This window comes from Mauremys mutica, chromosome 2 (genome assembly GCF_020497125.1).
Source record: "Mauremys mutica isolate MM-2020 ecotype Southern chromosome 2, ASM2049712v1, whole genome shotgun sequence".
Lineage (NCBI taxonomy): Eukaryota > Metazoa > Chordata > Testudines > Geoemydidae > Mauremys > Mauremys mutica.
The window spans coordinates 51,976,538-51,998,791 of NC_059073.1; the positions used below are offsets into that span (position 1 = coordinate 51,976,538).

Below are 22,254 nucleotides of genomic sequence, written 5' to 3' on the forward strand. Positions count from 1 at the left end.
AATATGACACATGCTTACTACAGTTACATCTTAAAAAATCTGCAGCAGGGAGCATCTCTCCTGTGCATTTTAGGAGGTTTGCAGGAGAGATCTCCACATCTAGGAACAGAAATTAGTTCACAGTGAGGATAGTATTTTTGTGTCTTCCCAACAGCAGAGTTTCTAAGGTACGCAGGCACAAGGCTCCCTTCATTACACCTTACAAAATCTGTAGGAACCGTTCTCCACTCTCTTTCCAATTTATGAGATCTTAAGGAGTTCTCATTATATTCCCAGCTATCCTGATCAATTTGCAGCTTGACTGGACTTCACTATGCAGCTAAAGTCATGCATAAACAGGAAATTGCACGGGGCAGCAGTCAGGACCCCAGGCATGTAGAGCAGCAGACAGGGCCCCGCGCATGCTGGGCAGCAGCCGGGACCCTGGGCACACAGGGTGGCAGTGGAGTTTAACCGTTAACTGAAAGCATTAAGCATTCAAGCTTATCGGTTAATTGGATAAACTTTTACATCCCTATTCACATTATGAACACTGGGGAACAATGCAAACTGTTATGCAGTCTTATCTATAGGTATCACTATAGCACACCCTATGTATGCAAGCCTTATATATTGTAAGGAGTGCTGTAGTGCTATATATAGGATTCCAAAGCACTTTGGGATCCTTTAGAGGGAAAGTAGATACAGTATATAAATGAAAGATATTTTTAAGCCAGACATAAAACTTACATAATGCCCTTCTGTGAATTCATATTTCACAAGAACATCTATGTAACAAATGTCTGTGCTTTATTCTCAAGCACAAGCTATTTATTACAGGTACAGTACACATATCAACTGAAATTTGGGTACGTATAATTTTCCTTTTATATTTGTCTCTGAAAGCCACAACATTTGCTGCTGACTAATGACGATTTTAGCCCATCCAGGATGACAAAATCTTTACTTATATTTCTTAGCTCCTCCGGTAGCTTCTGCTAGCTGTTCTATTACTGTATGTATAACTACTTCCACTGAAAATGAGCTCATTATTTAAAAATCTAAATTAGTTACATGCTACTTAAACCTTTACCTACAAAATTTCTGTATGATTTTTATGCAGACTTCACTCTGGTAATTTCACGATTTGTTAACTTGTCTTTGATGTCTGTTTCTGTTCCATCTGCTTTGAAATCTGGTGTTTTTATTCTATTAATAAAGAAGCCACTTTTTTAAAGGTTGAACTGAGCTCAAAGGTATTAGAGAACGCAGTAGCATGTTTACAGATTTTTTCATTATTACTTTGGTGTTGTTCATATCTCCACATACAATGGTTTCTCAACATTGTTATTAAAAGTTTACTATTTGGCTGTAAAATTATATTTTGAGTTGAATCTTCACATTTAAGCCCTAGAAACATTTTTTATAAAAATCCTCTCGGAGTTTTTTAATTGAATTTGGCTTTGATTCAAATCTCAGTGATTTTTGGACTGCAGAAAATTATTGGAGACTCTGACACTTGACACTAATCTCAATAACTTGGGTAACATTATTTCTATTTGGTAGCAGTAGAATATCATTTTTAGATGCCTCTCAGAATTTCTGAGTCTGTCCAGCACCACTTTCATATACAGCATAGCAACTTGCTATCATGACCTGACTTAGCAAGAACTTACATGCTTAAGATTTTTTCAAGAACTCAAAAAAATAGAGAAGGGTTCTTCTCCTGCCGAGATACAGGTCTTTTCCTGATGTTTGTTACCCGGGGACAGATACATTGTTATAGAATTATCAGATACTTTGCTCTACATCGCATATTATTGACAGGGAGATAGAGGCAAATAGGACTCTCCTCACTCATGCAAATCTTCTTAGGGTAGGTGCAATGTGCCTCAGGTGGCACTTTACCAAAATAAGGATATAATAAATGTTCATTAAGAAGGCCATGACCATGAGATTTCATAGGAAGTCTTAAAAGAGTGAAAATTACAGAACCCATTTTTGTCATAATTGCACCTACAAAAACTGTGCACATGTGCATGCACAGAGGTGACCATGTATACAATACCTGCATTTTTGCATGCAAAATAGGCAATTGCACAAGAAATACATTTGTGCATATAAGTAACCATTAAAGAAATAGTCATCATTACATCACGTGACTATATGATACTCAAGACTTCGTAACACTTATAGTAGACTGTAAGCTCTTTGAAGCTGTTCTGTTACATATTTGTATGGCGCCTAGCACAGTGGAGCTCTGATCCATGACTGGGGCTCCTAGGTGCTACTGCAATATAAATAAATAAAAATAATAGTTGATATTTAAAAGCCTGTGGTGTCATGAAGCTTAATTAATGTTTGCAAAGGCTTTGGAATTCTTAGATGAAAGGGGCTGTGCACGGTAGGCACCTATACAAACTTAGCATTTGCTACTCTACAGCTAGTACAGTATCATGGCATATTCTACTCTAAGTACAGGCTAAGATACCGTAGCAGGTGAATGTTGAGTGTTTAACGAAACAAGTATACAACTAAATTATATTATTATATTATTAACTGTAATCATATAATGATTTATATGTATATTTTGTATTTTAAAGTGCTACAGTGCTGTCCAAAGATTGACTCATGTCTGCCCACTTGTGAGGTACGGCAAAAATATATTGCCTCTATTAACAAATGGGGAGACTGAGGCACAGAGCAGTTAAGGTACTTCCAAATTCATGCAGTGATCCAAGAAATAAAGTCAGTATTAAAACACAGGCATTCCTGGCTTCGAATTGTCTACTCTATCCACTAACTCATGCTGCCTCCCAATGACTTTACCTTTTTATGATATAATCATGTGATATAAAGATGTCTTTTCACATATGGAAATACATTTAAGGTAATATTTACAATAATTATGGAATACATAAGGAATTGTATTTTAAAATGGCAAGTGGTTTATTTCATAAAATTTCATGTAAAAATAACATTAAGGATCTGTAACAACCTTGAGAATGTTAGGAAACTTACTATTATATATTCAAATTTCATATAGTTAAGAAACATAATACTTCACATTCAGCCCACCTTAAAGTACCTAGATAATGCCTCAAGAGTTTACCATTAATACTGCATTTTTCTCCTTCCGTGAATTTGTCTTCAATGTTTAAAGTAATATTGTCAACACCAAAATCAAGCAGTCTTAAAATTTTCTTTGCATATTTTGCAATTACAAACAAAAACAATTTGACCATTCGTAATTATTGTATTGCACAACAGAAGAGTCCAATTCTGCACTCCATACTCAGACCGCACTCCAGTGGGATTTTTGCATGATACCTGGCTCCAGGCTTCCAGTAAAACATCAAATACTTTGAGACTCATGAAAAAATTGCAAGAGTTGGCAACACTGCATTATCTTCCTACCCTATAGTGGATCGTTCCCTTATACTGGAACTCACATGTCTGTGATCTATATAATAAAATTTGGCCAGTGAATGGCCTATAAAAGTGGTTCTCAAACTTATTTGATCCACTCCCCTTCTTTGCGTCTGTAGTAGTTTACGCCCGTCTATTGACACTTAGCCAACACCTGCCCCTCTCCAGCCACCCAGTTCTGAAGGCAAAGTGGAGAGGAATGGTTGCTGGCCGGGTACCCACCACTGAAAATATCGCCTCCACCTCAGAAGTATGGGTGGCAGTGCCATATCATCCTTAGTGCCTGGCCAGCAGCCACTGCTCTCCAGCCACCCAGCTCCAAATGTGCACAGTAAGTTTTCCCCCCTAAAGCTTCTCATGCTCCCTCCCCACCCCCTGAATACATTCCATGCCAAGGGGATGCATGCCAAGGGGATGCATCTTCATGTTTGAGAACCTCTGATTTACATGCATCTTCATGTTTGAGAACCTCTGATTTACAGTTTGCTACTGAAATTAATAAATTTAACTTTGAAAAGTAGCTGTTGCACATGCTTACTAATTGCATCTTCATGTTTGAGAACCTCTGATTTACAGTTTGCTACTGAAATTAATAAATTTAACTTTGAAAAGTAGCTGTTGCACATGCTTACTAATTGCTTTTCACAAAGACTTTATAACTTCAGGTTCATAATATTTCTCTGAAAAGTGGCAAGGTAAATAATAGAGTAAATGTTCATAATCTTAGAAATTATCTGATGTGACATACCAAAAACAGATCTATCCTCCTGTCAACTCATATTTTATAGGATTTAGTACATTTTCCTAATATTTTAGATAATCATAAATTTTATTATATTCATAAAAAAGTTATATTTTTCAAAGAGAAAAATTCTATGCTCTTTTATCCCAATTTATACCATGTAATCTCATTGAAATCAGGGGTATAGCACGGAGTACAAATTCACCCAGAAAATAGAGATAGCCTAGTGCTGTAGACTCCCTGTGTGAAATTGTGGCCCCACTGACGTCAGGGGTAAAACTCCTATTGACTTCAGTGGGACTAGTCATTGGACAAGTCATATGTTAATCTTTTGTTCCTCGTTTTTCTCTCTGTTAAATGCAGATGATAACACTCTCTACCTCCCAGAGGGATTGTGACTACTGTTTGTTAGGAACTCAAAACCTACAGTAGAGCATTCCATAACAGTTTATAAATAAATCCAATTTTATAGTGTTTGATTATATATATCTCACAGCTTGTTGTAAAGTTTGCAGTGTATATGGTCAATATAGCTACATATATGATTTATATATCATATGCAGAAATATGTTAAAAGGACATTATTAAGATTGCAAAGTCAAGCACTCAAAAGTTATCAAATGCCAGTGTAACCTTAATTGCTCTCCTTGTGCATATGCATTACAATAGTCTTTATTTACATGATCACATGAGAGATGCAGGAATCCTAGCTCTCATTCCAGGTTCTGGAGGGAAATGTGTTTTAGTGGTCACAGACTCTTCTGCCTGTTCCCCCCAAGCTTGATCTTTTCTGCCCTGTCCTCTCCAACTTGACCCTGTCTCAGTCCTGTCTCTCCCTCACCACGGCTCCTCATCCCAGTCCTAGTCTCCTAACCTAGCCAGTCCCACTCTCCACTCCTCAGTCTTCTTACCCCAGTTCCAGGCTCCTTGTCCAGCCAGTCCCAGTTCCCCTCTTCTGGGCTTCTTGTGAAATCTGTCTTTCTTCTCAGCCTCCAGTTATTGCCCCCATTCTGCCTCTGTTCCTCATCCCAGTCAGCTCCTTGGGGTCCTTGTCCAATTTCATTCCCTTCCTCTGCAAGTTTCTTGTCCCAGTCTCTTTCACTGACACTCCAAATTCTTCCTCCACACCATTGATCCTTGTCAGTCTCTGCTCCCCTCCAACTCTTCCCATCTGCCCTATTGGTTCCAAGTCTGACTCTCTTGGCCTAGCCAGCCCCAGTCTCCCCCCCACACTCTCCCCAACACCAACTCCCAGTATCAGTTTCCCTCTGTCTCAGCCAGTCCTCCCTACACAGGACCTTTATCCCAATCTACTCCCCACCCCCACTAATGGAGGTCTGGCTCTTGCCCTCTCTGCATTCAAATGAGGCAGCTTCCTACTGCTGACTGGACCCAGTGGGCTGGAACATTACTCAGTTAAATGGAATCCTCCTTGTTTTTAGCTGAGATGCTCTAGCAAGTCTCTATTTAGCACGTGAAAACTGATATTTTTCAAAGTCTTGTAATTTGGCTAAGTTTAGGTAAATTTTCATAAGAATAGCAAAACACCCCCCGTCAGAAAAGGACATCCCCTTGCCAAATTTCAAGTCCTTTCTCCAAAGAATGGAGATGCTAGAATTTCTCATACAAAAAAAGGTCACCAGATTTTTTTTTAAAATGGGAAAAAATGTATATTTTTCACTAGCCTCATTATTAGAAATTAACCATTTCCATTTTGGCTGAAATGTTCCAAAACATTTCAGTCTGAGCCAGACATCTGGAAGTCCAAATGGTTAAAGGTTTGCAAAGTTCTAAGCAACTGAAAATGTTATCCCTTTTCACTGCATACTAAAGCTTGTTCTACATTGGTGGTGGTGGTGGGGGAGAGTCGATCTGAGTTATGCAACTTCAGCTACGTGAATAATGTAGCTGAAGTTGATGTACTTAGAACTACTACGATAGTGTCTTCACTGAAGTAGGTTGACTGCTGAAGCTCTCCCATCGACTCCGCCTATGCTTCTCGTTCCGGTGGAGTACCAGAGTCGATGGGAGAATGCTCGGTGCTCAATTTATCGCACCTTCACTAGACGTGATAAATTTACCCCCGCTGGATCGATTGCGCCACAGTTAAGTGTAGACATGCCCTAATGTATGGTAGATTCCTTTCTATGGTGTTAATCATTATGATATTAGCAGATATTTCTCAATGTTTCGTAAAGCTCTATGCTTTGTCCCAATATGTATCTTACTTAACAGAGAACTGATCTCATAATATTAAAGTATACCAGACTAAACACTCTTGAACCATCATCCTTTACTTTGTTTTATTGATTAGCAAATAGCACCCTACTCATACCGCACTTTTAGCATATTGGACAAAATGTGCACCATATCATTAACTAGCAGCAACAGCAGTACATATTTTTAATTAAATCTCATTTCTATTTTTCCACCTAGGGAACTACTGAGTCATCCAATATCATATTGTCTATTCTACTGAAGTAGTACATTACACCATATTTGTATTCGAACCACATCCTACCATATTGGAAAACTGATGCCTGATCTTGTTCCCAGTGCAATCAATAACAAAATTCTCATAGACTTTACTGGAAATAGCATCATCTGCTTAGATACTGTTATTTAGACATGTACCACGTTGTCTTTGTGCTACAACAAAACAGTGTGCCACACTGGGGTAAGACTGACTGTTTTAAGAAGGTATAATGGACATTATATTTTCTTTATTTATTATATTTTGACATTTACAGTATGTAATACCATATTGAGAAATGACTGATAGCAAGCCATACTTGGTAATGACTTCAGGCAAAATTCTGTTCTCAGTGCAAACCCACTGAGGTCAATTCATTGATGTCAAAGTGTTGCACAACTATAAATGAGAGCAGCATCTGACCCCTAATGTCGATGTAATGGCAAAAGAATCATACGCACTAAAATGAAATTTTACCAATTTTATAAGTTTCAAAGGCAGAGTACACTAGGATCTTTTGGGTCTAATCTAACTCCCAATTCAAGTCAATTGAAAGAATGTAATTCTCCTCAGTGGACAGGGTATATTGCTAAAGGAAAAATATATTAAAACATTTTCAAACTAGAATTCGTACAGTCAGGCATCTTAATCTATAGTAAATAGAACTGGTAAGAAAAATTCAACTTTTGAGAAAATGGAAAGTTTTCAGAAAAAATGTTTTCTGATTAGCTCCAACACTTAAGCATCTAAATATAAATAATTGGATTTTATTTAGCTGTGATGACCTCTGAAAGTTCCCACTGAGGTCAGTCTGAGCCATGGGTGATTAACACCTCTGAAAATCGAGCTGATTTTATGTAAGTGCCTAATTATGGATTTACAGTAGATGCCTGGCTTTAGGCACCTTGGTAAAAAAAATAATTTGGCCCAAGCTTATTGATACAGGTTTGTTAATGTTAATGTTGTTAATGTTTATACATGTTATAGTTACATTTGAGGCCATCTAACATGTTTCAGTTACAAATTCCAGTGGCAATAATAACACTTGATTTGAAATAAGTATAAATTTAACACCCCCAAAAATGCACTGCCCTGTCAGAAGTTGTGGCCTTTCAAAGTTTCAATCAAAAGTTCATATCTTCAAGGTGCCAATACCATTCCTCCAAGCTATAAAACTTCTTTTCCAACAGCTCTGAAGATAGTGTAATATTATACAAAGCATTTGGTCATAAAAATAACTGATGATTATGGATGAAGGTTACATTTTAAAGTGAAATGGCAACTACTGTATTTAGCAATTTCATTGCATTTTGAAATAAAAGTTGAAAGTTACAAAACAAGGCACAGTTATAGGATAACTTGTAATGTGTTATTCTACAACACTGCTGAAACTGCAGGGGGGCATCAGGACTAAGGGCCTGACCCAAGGCCTACTGAAGTCAATGGGAGTTTCCCCACTAACTTCAAAGGGCTTTGGATTGGACCCTATGGATCAAATCTGCCTTTATCTTACTTACACGGGCAGTCACATAGATTTCAATAAGATCACTGACTTCAAAACAACTACTTGTATGTATAAAGCAGGTAGGATTTTGCCAATTCTATGTACCATACTGAATTATTGTCGATGAGATTTAGTAGTATAACATACCATTTAGGAAACAATTCAGCACTAAGACCAGTACACTATGGAGAATTTATTACTGATAAATATTATAAATATGGAGTCATGTATGAGACAACAGTCCATGTTTACATTGTAAGTGGAGAGAAAATATAAAATGAAAAAGTTTATTTAAATAATAATATTTTAACAAATTCACCAAAAGAAGTTACTATTCCCTCAAACTTTTATTTAACAAGTGTGTGTGTGTCTATGTGTGTGTGCTCGCGCATTATTATTAAAAAGATTGTTTGCTTAGGTCATGAACATTCCTTTTAGGCTTTCAGACCTGACCATTCTGCTCTGGACCAGTTCCACCAGCACCTGTTGGGCTAGATGTGAAAAACAAAAAAACTTCACTTACAACCATGTTCAATTTTTATTTGAAATACAACATCAGGAATTTTTTACCACTTCCAGTATAAAGGCTTACGCCTGCAAACTTGCTACTGTCAGTTGCCTTTGTACCCATTCAATGACTGCCCTATGGCCCCTTTATGCTAGATAGTCTGGTGCAAAGGAGGGATAGGACAGATGTAAGTCCCCTTTCCCCCCACTCAGGAAATATCCATTTTAGGAGTCCTCTAGGCCGAGTACTGTCTCTACTAATATTGTGATTCCTCCTGCAGCAGCCCTACTATGCAGGAGGCATTCCAGATAGGCGTGGGCCTGAAGAGGAAGGGGCACATCAGCATGGGAGGAGGCATGGCTGTGGAATCCTTTCAGCCCAGCAGTTCTGCACCCCTGCAATGGCACATAAGGGGCCATTGCAACAGTGATGCAAGTTAGGACTGCCTAACTGCAAATCTAGTCCCAATGTAACTCACAGAAATAGTCCTTAATCATGCCAGTACTCCTACTGACTTGCATACTTAACAATGTAACCGTATTTCATCTAAAAAACAAAAATAAAAATCCCACCACCCTGGAAATTAGGTCTGTAAGCAGGGTGCTGCATTCTGGGATTATTTGTTTGTTTTGTTGTTGATAATAACAAGCGAAAATTAAAAGCGAGGCTGCTGTGGCTGAAGTGCTGATGAAAACTAAGGTGACAGAGAGGGAGCGGGCAATGACCCAGAAGGAAAGGTCAGTAGGAGGGGATCTTATAAACATTTCATTATTTAAGCCTTAACTGAACCGCTGTTGAATTTTTCTCCATTTCAATTGCTGCCCTCCTCCTCCTCCTTTTACTCCTCTCCCCTCTTCCATCCCTCTCCTATTGCTTCTTTTTCTTTCATCCTTCTGAGCTGTGCCGACGCCAGGGGAGAGGTCCAGAGCAGGAGGGAAGGTCCAGCAAGTCTGAAATAAAAAAAAATTACAAAGAAAAGATAAAATGGGTTCAGAAATGCAGTTAAATAAAACAACGTTTAATGCATTTTTCCCTTTCTGATAAATGGCACTTTTTAGGCAGTGAAAATAGTTCCTGCTGTAACTTTGTGGTTACGGTTAGTGTTACAAGATTCATTATTATTTTGACCAAGTAGCAGGAATTTCTGAACCCATTTTAAAATTTCTGCTTATTATGTTAGGCCCCAATTCAAGAAAATATCCCATTTCAGGACAGCACTTAGGCTTTTTGCTCTAATTGCTGTCCTGAATCAGAGCATTAACAATTTTCTGCAAGCTTCTCTGCATAGGCAGACCCTTGCATCCACTTGGAGCCCTACTGATTATCTACTCACACAGAGGCAGCTTGCAGAATGGGGACCTTATGACATGTGATGGCAGAATTTGGCTCATATGTCATACTATTACCTAGTACAGGGGCAGGCAAACTTTTTGGTCTGAGGGCTGCATCGGGTTTTGTAAATTGTATGGAGGGCCAGTTAGGGGAGGGGGCCGGACCCCCACCTCCTATCTGCCTCTTCCCCCGGGACCTCTGCCCCATCCAACCACCCCCCCATTCCCTGACAGCCCCTCTGGGACCCCTGCCTCATCCACACACACCCACTCCCTGTCCCCTGACCGCCCCTGGACCCCCCCACCTCATCCAACCCCTCTTCTCATTCCTGACGGCCTCCCCGGGACTCCTGCCCTATCCAACCACCCCTTCTCCCTGTCCGCTGATTGCCCCCAGAACCCCTGCCCCTGACTGCCCCCTGCCGCCCCATCCAACCCCACCTCCTTCCTGACTGCCCTCCCCCCGGTACCCCTACTCCATTCATCCTCCTGTCCCCCTTGACCACCATCCACACCCATGCCCTCTGACCACCACCCCGAACTCCCCTGCCCTCTGTTCAACCCCCTACTCCCTGCCCCCTTACCGCACTGCCTGGAGCACCGGTGCCTGGTGGCGTTATAGCCGTGCTGCCCGGCTGGAGCCAGGCCACGCCACTGCCACCACGCAGCACAGAGACCAGGTCAGGCCGGGCTCTGCAGCTGTGCTGCCCCAGGAGCTCACAGCCCGGCCACCCAGAGCATTGCGCTGGCGGTGGAGCGAGTGAGCTGAGAGGGAGAGAGGACAGCAGGGGAGGGGCCAGGGGAGAGCCTCCCGGGCCAGGAGCTCGGGGTCCGGGCAGGACGGTCCTGTGGGCCGCATGTGGCCCGTGGGCCATAGTTTGCCCACCTCTGACCTAGTAGCTCAGTCAGCAGTTGTATACTTTCATATACTGAAAATGCATTATGCCACATGCTCCTTATATTCCAATGACAAACATTCTGTTTGTAACTAATGTATGATATTAGAAGTGTTAGCAATAGATATATTAGCATGCTGTCCAGCCATGGTGCCTTAGGTGCATAATACAAAAAAGGGAGACAAGCCAGAGACTCCATGAATTCCTTGGAGGAATTCATTATTACCAGGCTATTTTATGTAAGAGGTGCTCAGATACTACAATTTCAATATGCAGTACAAAACCTTAAGGTAGATATATAGATACACTGTGAAGAATAAATATGAAGGCCAAGTGCCTCCTAATCTGGTGAAGTGCGTACATGATATTGTAACTATACACTCTATTGCCCTTAGGAAATGGTTATTTGAATGTTTTACACTGTGAGCTCCAACCTATGTCTCTTGAGTCTTATTAATCAATCAGATTTCTGACTTAATGCATACCATGTTAATATGGCTGTTATAGTACACTGGATGTGCCTTATTTTAGAATATGAATAACACTATGCTATTTTGGGAATTAACTCAGGACATACCATGTTTTGTTCTTATTCATATCATACTGAACTATATACTTTACTAGCTTGATTCATGTTTCCTCTTATAGTACTTTGGACTATACAGTATAATTTAAATTACATAATTACATAATGGTGATGACAGCTGAAAAGTGTGGCCAACTCAGGCACCTTACAGGAATTTGCACTGCGGAATTCACAAAGTTCTACATCAATCCCAATCTATTTACATAGTTTTATCACTCTTTTAAAATCTTACAAAAAAATGTTGCAGACACTCATACATCAATAGCCAAACCCTTGCAATCAAACAGGACTCCATATTATCTATGAGCTATAATAGCTCTTTATTTTTCGTCACAGTTCATCTTACTGCTGATGGGATCTCACCGCTATCTCTAATTGGATTCAATTCACATTGTATTGCAATAGGTTATGACATCATACTATACTAGTTAGTGGTATTCATAGCAAGGCCATTGTACCATGACAGAAGACAAGCTCTACAGTTCTGCAATTGGATACTGATCTAAATCCTCCACTTACCAATGGACTTTGTAAGACCATTTGTCAATAATATTCTAGGAATTTGTTTAAATGAGCAATTAATGATAACTAAGTCAAGGGGGTGAGGGGGATTTTTGCCACTTACTTTATCTACTCATTAATTTTAAAAATTTTGACTGTATATCATTATATCCTAACTGTATATATCTGATTATATTCCTCTCCTCACACCCTTAGTACTTTGCCTCTTTTCTCAGGCACTGTGAGCTCCCTACAGGTGGACCCTTTGTATCCATTATATGAAGTAAATGGATTTTTGTGCAGGCTCATGGGTGGTGGAACTTACCGCAATATCAGGGCCTTAGGTTATAAGCTCTTCTGGGAAGGAACAATGAATGAAATCCTGACTACACTGGGACTAAAGGGAGTTTAGCCATTGGCTAGAGCTAGTCTGATTTCTCCTCTCTCCCATGGAAATTTCCTTTTTTCCTCAAAATTTTCCATTCAGTTTTTTTAATTTTCACCAAAAACTCAAAACCCAAAATCATTTCAGTTTTTGGCCAAAATCTTTTGACAAAAACTGCAATTTTCCACAGGAAGAAGATACTTTTTTGCAAAAGATTTTGTTTAGTCAAAATTTCAGTTTTCAAAAGAGGGCTTTTCCAGGACTGCATGGGTATAACTACCAGAACCTCTTCCAAACAGTAGGAAGGCTAGTGCCCACTCCAGCACCACCACCTTCTTCCAACTGCTTCCTGTTCTTCCTTGCTCCATCGCTGTACACTTTCCCTCTCCTTCCCCTGTACTATCCAATTGTAAGAGGATTCTTTAAAGGAGCAGCAATCCCTTTTCTTCCAGCCAGTTGGACAAGGAACCATCACAAAGAGCTTCAGTGAATACAGTTTATATGGACATTTTTCAGGTTTCCTCACCACTGACTTAAATAGGGCTAGGATTTCATGCAATATCTTTGTATTTATTTGTAAAGCACCCTGGGGTACCAATTCTGATGATAGGGGCCACTGTGTGTTATAATAATAACAATAATAATATATAACAGCAGCTGCTACATTGAAGAATTATCCCGCATGGCAAAAATGAGACAGTAACACCAAAACTTAAGGGTACATTTTCTTTTCAAAGGGTATAAATTTCATTAATTGTTCATAAGATTTACATGTATACATCTGGAGGAGCCAGTCTTGCAGTTGTTCCACGTAGAACCCCCATTTTAATCAATGGAAGCTTTGCATGCAGAAGGAAAACAGAATCAATAGTGAGGGAAATGATTCCGCTCTCCCACTCCAGCATTTTAAAAGACTGACCTGAATTTAACCAATTTAGAGAACAGCAAAAACTGACCTCACTAAGAGCATTCCTAATTTATGGTCTAAGCCTACTCCCAGTTAAACCAATGGGAATTTCAAGAGCAGAATTGGACCTAAAAGGTTGACACTTACAATGTGATATAATCAAGCCCTTTCATAGGCACCTGAACGTAAGTGTTTTGTTTTTAATTGTACCTACATGGTAACCACATAGTATTATACAGCATGTACAGTGACTATTTGCACAGAGCATTTTTTCAATGTTAAACAGCTTCCATCCTTTCAAATATTTAAGTAAGAAGGCTCTTTCAGTATTATAATTAGGCAGGAATTTCCTTCTTTTCTGTCATAAGAAGCTTTTTATTTTACAGTCTGGGTACTGGGCAACATTAGAAACATGATGCTACATTTACTATATACCATGGGAATCATGGTGCTGAATAGCCATAACTCCCACAAAGTTCACTGAGAGCGGCAGGTGCTCAACACCTCTTTGGATGAGGCCTCGTGTGATTGTCCAGGTATTTATAAAAAGCTTTGACAAACTCATGAATTACTTTTTCCTAGATTTAATTCATCACTATTGCTGAGATAAAATGAATGCTTAATATGATGCAAACATTTTAGTATTTTAAATACTAAACAACTCTAATATCAAACAGCACAGCTAAAACAAATCCAAATAGCTTCCACAAGATTGGATTTATAAATCCAAAACACTTGAAAGCAAAATAAAAACTACCATGTACACAGGATGTCCTCAAAACATAATACCACCATTTTCAGTTTACAAGTTCTCTGTTTCACTTGACATGTCAGCCACTGAATAGCTATGTGAAGCTCTTAGCTGAGAGCGAGACATTTTTGGCTTTGAGTGTCAATATAATATGCTGCTCTACAGACCAAATTCAGACTTGTTATAATCATGTAAAAATCCCACTAATATTCCACTTTGGCCTATTATCTCCTTTTTCTTGACCTTACACTACACAGACACAGTGTCCAATCACAATAATGATCTAGAGGAAATAAAATGGAATGCGATTCAACCAAATTAAGATTGCAGGAATATTTCTTGGTCACAGAAACATTCAGCGTATGTTTACACGGAAACTGGGAGCGAGCCTCCCAGCCAAAGGAGACAGGCTTGTGCTAGTAGGGCTCGAGTTAACATGCTAAAAATAATGGTATGGAGTTTGTGCTCTCAAGCCCACCTGATACCCAAGGCTTGGGAGCCAAAGCCACAATGCCCATACCACTACTTTTAGCATGGTAGCTCAAGCCCTGCTAGTGTGATTGTGTGTGGAGGTTTGCTCCCAGGTGTAGTGTAGGCATACCTCCAGAAGCCTGGGGCCTGCTTTTCACCAAACTGGTTAATAGTATCAAGGTTCTGTTAGATCCATGTTGCTTCTTGATCGGCAGGTATGTTCTGTACTGCCTTTATAATCTGTGGTTTGTCAAGAGGCTGTGACCATTTTTTTCCCTGAGGACCTCATTCTTGCTGAAGCAAAGTATCTCCTGTGCTCATATTGCTGCATGGATTCACTAGAGTACAATTTAATGGAGGTAGCAATAATTGGAGGTAATGACATCAGTTCTCCCATCATTTGGTAAAGTCCCTCTATGCAAACCTCATTGAACCAGGACTCCACAGATTTTGGGTAAAAGGGTCATGACTGGGCAGTGAGAGAAAAGAGCCCGAACAACACCATTTTATCTAGTATCATCCTCATGAAGAGGTCTCTGTCAGAATTAATTTCCATGGGTTCCACCTCTGCCCCTTTAAATGCTTCAGAGGCTAGATTTGTGGCCATATTATTATTTATAGCACAGCAGCCCCTAGAAATCTCAAACAGGGCAGGTCCCCTTGTGCTAGACATTGACATGGCAGAATGGCTCTAAAAAGAGTCTGATAACAGGGAGGACCAAGGGGCTACAATATCATCCATAGAGATTGATGTAAAATGAAAGTTTGACAGATAGAGAATACCATAGAGGGTATGGCTTTCTGGCTGAATAACCTGATCCTCAGTGGAAATCTTGAGATCTATAATATAACCCACACAGATTTTAGTATATCCCAAGGTTGGAGACCTCAGCCCCTGTCCCTGCTGCAATCTGTACAAAACTCTCCAACCAGTGGAAACCACGTGCACTAAAGGTTGCAGAGTTTTCTACTTAACTTTAGCCATCAATCAGCTTTTCACAGTGGAGTGTGTGAACTGGGAGTGGGTAACCATACAGATACTATTCCTGTAAAAAGAAAAATGTTGGTATAATAACTATGTAAGAACTAAGGGTTAATTGATTAGTTAAATATTTTACTAACTGTATCAGGCCGAAATTACCTGTAATTATATACATCTATTTTAAATACATTCCATGCTTTTACAGTGATAAAACAAATTAATTGTATTAGTGCCTAGCAACTTGAAATTTGCTTAGTAATTTGAAAGGGCAATTTGATTATTTGTTTTAATTGCTGGTGCATGACTCATTGAGTCAGAAAATCACACTCAATTGTGCAAAAATAATGCTTCCCAGAAAAGTGATCCAAAATCAAAGTCCAAGTGCTTCTAAAAGATTAAATTAATTATTGAAATTAAAACTACATTTCTAAATGACAAGAAAATAATTGTGAGTAAAAATGATGCAATCTATTCAGCTGCATAAGAAAGATCAACTAAGAGGTGGAGGAGTTTGAAATACTACCTCGACCTTTTTTTGACTAACAAATGATGAGATTTGTTTAAATGTTACTGCACAGCATATCAGTTGGAAAATAACTCAATGTATGCAGTGTTCAACAAAAGAACAAGTAGCATCAGTGATCACTCAAAGCAAAAATCAAAACAAAGCAAAAACCACAAATTGAGCAACAATACTTTGAGTCTATATCTGTGACCTAACAAATCTATACAGCTGACTACCTTCTCATACTATAATGCTGAGTTTTACATCACCTCTAACGTGCAGTGTTCTTTTTTCTGGATCCTAATCTTGCAAACATTCACACGGGTGAATAACTTCATGCACACAAGTAGTGCAACTGGCTACTCACCCCTGTACTATTTACTTCCAGTGTATTTGCAGGATTAGGGCTACAGAGTTCTGAATAATTAGTTGTTTACAGCTACAATAAGCAATAAAAAGGCATGGTCATTCTTTATTTAAGATATCTCTTACACACTCTATTGAGTTTTTATATTTATTTTATATTTTATAGACCATAACCAAAAAGTTATGGTCTATAAAATAGCTGTCTCCAAACTTTCCTTGCTTTTTTTCCGCTATTCAACATCCTCGCTCCTTCCCTTTCTTTCTCATCTATTTGTGCTCTTTTTCAAGTTCTCACTGATTTTAACATGTTCCTGTTGTGAATGCTACTTCTGCCATAAGTCTTTTCATGCTCAGTTCTTCAGAGTTGGACTTTCTTAAAGGAAAACTGAGCCTATTTTGCTCTGCCTCATCAACAAGGACATTTATAGAGAAATAAACACTTGCCTCCATGAATACATTCTGAAAAGTATTTTTAAGGGTTAGAGTTGGCATTTCTGAATCTAGCTCTGGACATTGCTTGGAAAGGCAAGCTATTTATGTCACCTACAATGTTGGAGCCTAAAGGAATAATTTGGAAACTAGCTAAATAGAGTGATTGTTCAAAAATCATAAAATAATTTCAGCAGATAAACAAATTGGTGTCATAATATTTATATCCATTTATTTAGATATTATTTTGTTTTCTTATGATAGACTTATGTTGAAGAAGGCTATCCACTGCGTTACAATGTATTCCATTGGGTACCCACATTCACAAAGACACAGATGACTGTTTTTCATTAGCAAACAGGCCACTTTCAATCTGGGTTCAAAAAATCAAACTGTAATTAAAAATAAGAAGGACTCATCTATGTCCTTGGGCAGGTGCGAATGAAGTCAATGGGAATTATACATGCATATATGGGGGCAGAATCAAGCCCTTAAATATCTTGCAAAGTTTTTACATAGTGTTATGTTGTTTATCTTGTGAACTTTTTGATGGTTGGCCTGAGTTAAATGGGAAAAAAAAATTCTATAAGACAGAACTAGCCTCTTAATGGCTGATAGGAAGCACTGCTTTTTAGGACAATGACTAAGAACAGAATCTAGGAAATAAGTATCTTGAGAAGAAACTGTGATTAGAAACATTGTTTTAAAAAGTAACTTCCATTTTCATGCTAAACAGAAGGACACTATTATGGTAATGCATACTGGTCAATACATTATCCAAAGGGCCTTAGTTGTATGAATAGAAAAAAAGGGAGAATGGAAAACTCGTAGCTACTGGAAATAAACGAGTTGTGTGAAAAAATGTCTCCAGTGTTGGGATATGGGGAAAGGATTATTTGCTTCTATCATCCATTATTTGCTTCTATTATCCAGCCCTGGAATGGGTAATATCCTGTGTATTGCTTATTTCTAATGCAGTGCTCATCAGATGTTGAGGGCAACCAGAACCCTGTAAAGTCAGGCTGTTCACTAGTCAGATTTTCATTCAGTAGATACTGAAAATTTATTATTTGGGTGAAAAACAAAACAACAATTGCTTTCCAATGTTTTCAGTTTACAAATTTCTGTAAAAGCAGATTAACTCTCTCACCTCCCTTTAAATATCAGAGGAGAGATTTAAAATATAAAGTAGATAATATTCAAGCCTGGACATGTACCACTTGCAGAAGTTAAAATTACTATATTAGTAGCAGTATTTCCCATTATAAACATAGGGAATGCAGCAAATGTTATGGCAAAGGTAATAACACAGTTAATCAGATGTCCATTTTTAAATTTTTCTAGTTTATTATTTATAAAATTTGATATCTTGAAAATAACTGAACAATTACTAGTCTTGTACAGTATTTATATTGGTGGCTTTCCAAACATGAATGCAAATTAACACACAAAATCCTGTTTTCAATAACATTAAACTATGACATAAAGCATCAGAAGCATGGAAATTTCAAGTTGAGCTTGATACAGCATTCTCAATTAAGTTGTACTGTGCATAGATGTTGCAGCCTATACAGAGCCAAACACTGTTCTCCTTACAACAGTAAGCTCCTTGGCCCCTGTTATTAAAAGTGCATATGCTGTTTTGTGCATACACAAGTTGTTCATGCAAAATATTCAATACAACCTCAACTTGTGCACATGAAAGGTATGTGTGCACATCAGTTCCAGACTTGTGCACATGCAATGGGTATTCTGTACACTCCACTTGGGCGTCCATAATAGTGCACTTCTAAAAATTTTTATCATGGATTTCAAGGAAGGATTAAGTGACCAGGATTTTACTCATAGTCAGCAACTATCTGTACAAATTACTGATATCTCACACCTACCCAGAAAAACAAACAAGTTATGGGCCAAAGGAATGTTGGTCCATAAATTACTTGCCTGATTTATTTGTTTAAACACCTTACCAATACTAAGAATTCTGGGTTTATTGTCCATTCCCCTCAACTTTACAAAAAACTGAAAAAAAATATAATTTAAAACTAGGCGGGAAAGTAGTGCATAGCGTGCTGATCACTATTTTGTACTCACAGATTTTTTTCAATCTGAATTATGGAAATATAAATAGGCTTAGCAGAATTCAATTTTAATATAACTCCAACAAATAATATCATTATTTACTTTTAGAATTTTTACATTTGTATTGATTAAATTTTTACAGTTGCAGGAAATTGTGGGAGGGCCAAACAATGGAGAGCTCAGGCAATAATAATGACAATAAAGTTAAAGCTTTATAACTATTAAAACACAAATTGTCAAAATCGCATTTCAAAATATACAAAGTGAATATCCTTAAATCAAACTCTAAAAATTTCTCAAGCAGTATTTTTCTTACATTACATATCTACAGATTTAGATTACCATCAATGGAAATATTTTTTCATCAGTTTGTGTGTATGGTGAAATAGACATTTACCAAGTTACTGATAAAAATCTAACCCTTCCAAGAATAAATGAAAGCAGAGGTCTGGGACTTCTTAAAATGTGGAATATTGATCCAGTGGATTGTAACTACTCCAAAGAAAGTATTATAATCTATCATGTAAATATCTAGATAGTGACTTTTTGAAAGATGGATTATTGACCCAATTGCAAATTAAATCTATGTGTTAGGGTTTTTGTTTTTTTTTTCTAATCACGTTGTTGTTGTAAAAACCCACCAGCCATGTATAATAGTTATTTTCCCATGCCAGATAACTAACATGTATTGGGTTTAGTTTCACAACATATCCAACAGAATGAGTGCACATTACAGACTTTCGATAAAAACTTTTCAGTTTAAAAGAGAAAAGTATTTGTGAGTTCCAAGAATATATATGTGTCTGAAGTTTCTAACTTCCAAATGCATTTGTATTCCTATTAATGAAAAATAAACAAAAAGTTTCTCTTTACAGCTGGAAAGAAAAAAAGGATTCCCTAAAAGACAATGATTAAATGCAGAGCAAATTTTTATGACCCAAGTTATAAATACCTGAAATCTTTTCATAGAGAATACACTAAACAGCACCATCACAATAAAGCAAACCATCCAGACCACTGCAGATCCAAGTATTCAGCATCTCAACTTTGATAAAATACTCAGCTCTATTCTTTCTGGAAAAACTCCCAGTTGGAAAAATCTTTCAAAATCATATTTCAGTGCACCAATATCCTGTCTCTAAATCAGGAACAGTTTAGGTGCTGTTAAAGCAAAGTAACAGTTGCTTCCCTAATTTTGAACTCTCAGTGACCGTCACGGAAAGTAACTGTTTCCTATTCCCTGGCAGACAGTGACATTAATAATCACCAAAACAAAAGGAAACACCTCAAAATATGCATCTGCTCATAATTATTCAACAATGAGCTAAACATGACAGAGACGCCCTGCTTGCTGCCTTGATTATTCCTTGTTAATTGAATGGCAGGAATTGGAAATAAGGGGGTTTGTTATCCTTATGGATTTGGAATATGTGTCAAGCTCATATGGCAGTGAGCCAGCCCCTCTGAGGGATTGCTGCTACTGTTTCTCTCACAGCCACCTAAGATTTTCTAGTGGGCATTTTTTAAACACACACACACACAAACCCCTTCTTACTCACAATCCAGTCCCGTTATTTTTAAGCCCTAGAAGCGTCCCTGCTCATAACTTGCATCTCACGGTTCCATTCAGGTTTGTCAGCTGGCTACCCGCATGTCTAGGATAGTACTGTACATAAACTATCACACGCATCTTAACCGACTTGGGCTCAATTAGCGCAGTGTTTTGGACACATCCGAGCGATCAAGAGGCAGATAATTTAGTTTCGTCTTCATTTCATTGAGGACATATATTTAGCTACGGATTGAGATATTTTTATTAATAATAATTATGATTATTCTCGTAACGTAATTTACAAAGAGTGGAAACGCCTACAAGGAGATGAAGTACCTGCACTGGGGAGATGTTCAGTTGTTCACTTCATCTTCCGTTGACAAGGAAACCAAACCGCACTTCATTCTCCAGGAAAACCTTCCACTGCCATCATTTTAAAATGTATTTATTTGTATATATGTGCATATCTATCATCATCATCCTGATAATCATCATAATAAAATTATCTCGGTAAAAGAATAAAAAAGTCAAATGTGCAAAAGTAACGATCATTGCTCTGGATTTTTTTTTGGCTTTTTTTTTAAGGAGAAAAAAGTATTTAAAAATGATCAACTCTAACAAGCTGCAAGAAAAGTTTCACGTTATAAACGGGCATCAAAGAAAAAGAAGAAAAAACTGCTGATTGCACCGATTGTTAAAAAAGGAAACAACAACCAAAAATAATAAAATTAACATCTTGCTCAGTGGCCTGCACCAGTATTGCAAGATCACAAACTCTTTGTAAACACTGCTGTAAAATGCATTTGCAATTCACATCTATATACCAAAAAAATAAAAATTAAAAAAAAACATCAAAACAACATCTGGAAAAATCCTCTGCAAAAGAGTTAGAAACATGCCTTTTTCCTCATCTTTTAAAAAACGCATATTTCACATTGCTTTCTTTTCTCGTGCCATAACAAAACCAGTTGCATATCTAGATCTAGAGATAGTAAATTTATATATGTTGTTGCTGGACTGGTAAGTCTTAATTTTATTGCATTGCTCAATTCCCAGTGACTCCCAGCCCCAGCAGCACCTTTTGCTCACAGTTTAGTAACCATCGCATGCTAAGAAGAAGAAGAAAACAAAACAAAAAACAAAAACAAAAAACTTGTCATCAGAAAAAGGATCAAATCCCTTGAAACAATAATCAAAGAGGAAGAAAAAAAGAAGAAAAATAAAAAAGGAAGAAAAAAACAGGACTAAAAAAGGAGGACAAGAATGTCAGCGGAAAGGTACTCACCGAGCGGGAGTAAAAGAGAGGAATAAAAATGAGTTACTATAAAATACAGTATGGCGGTGGAAGAAGGAATGAGGCGCTTCCCCCCCTCCCCTCCTCTCTAGTCTCTGCCTCAGGCAGCTGACACGTGATTCGTAGCCGGGCTGACTCGCAGGCAGGGGGAAGGGGTTAGCCCCGCTGGAGCAGCCCAACTCACTCGCACGGCGGCGGCGGCGGCAGCAGCAGCAGCGAGCAGGAGGCTGGAGCCCGCAGCCGGGGGCAGGAGCTGGAGCCTGAGCCTGAGCAGCCGGCGCGGCGGCGGCGGCGGCGCGAGCCAAGCAGGTGCCTCTCGCCCCAGCTCCACGCGCCGCGCACACACACACGCCGAAGACACAGGCAGGGGCGCGGGCGAGAGGCAGAGGGGAGTTGAAAGCCGATGCCGTGCGAGCGGGAGCAGCTGCTGCGCGCGTGTGTGTGTGTCGGTGCTGCCACAACTTGCTGCCTCCTCACTTCAAAGTTCTTGCTGCTCCCAGTGCGGCCAAATGAAGGGTTTTACCTTCTCCATATATATCCCCCTGCTCTGGGTGGCCGATGGGGCTGGCTAGACTGGGTGG

At 38.7% G+C, this 22,254-nt stretch overlaps 1 long non-coding RNA gene across 1 annotated transcript; it reads right to left on the reverse strand.

Moving 5' to 3' along the window:
• Positions 1-6,569: 6,569 nt before the first annotated feature.
• On the reverse strand, positions 6,570-21,806 carry LOC123365125. Its single transcript, XR_006577437.1, has 3 exons — positions 21,665-21,806; positions 20,716-20,802; positions 6,570-9,585 (listed from the first exon to the last, which is right to left on the reverse strand). It is a non-coding gene; the product is annotated as an uncharacterized LOC123365125 (long non-coding RNA).
• Between the last annotated feature and the right edge of the window lie 448 nt (positions 21,807-22,254).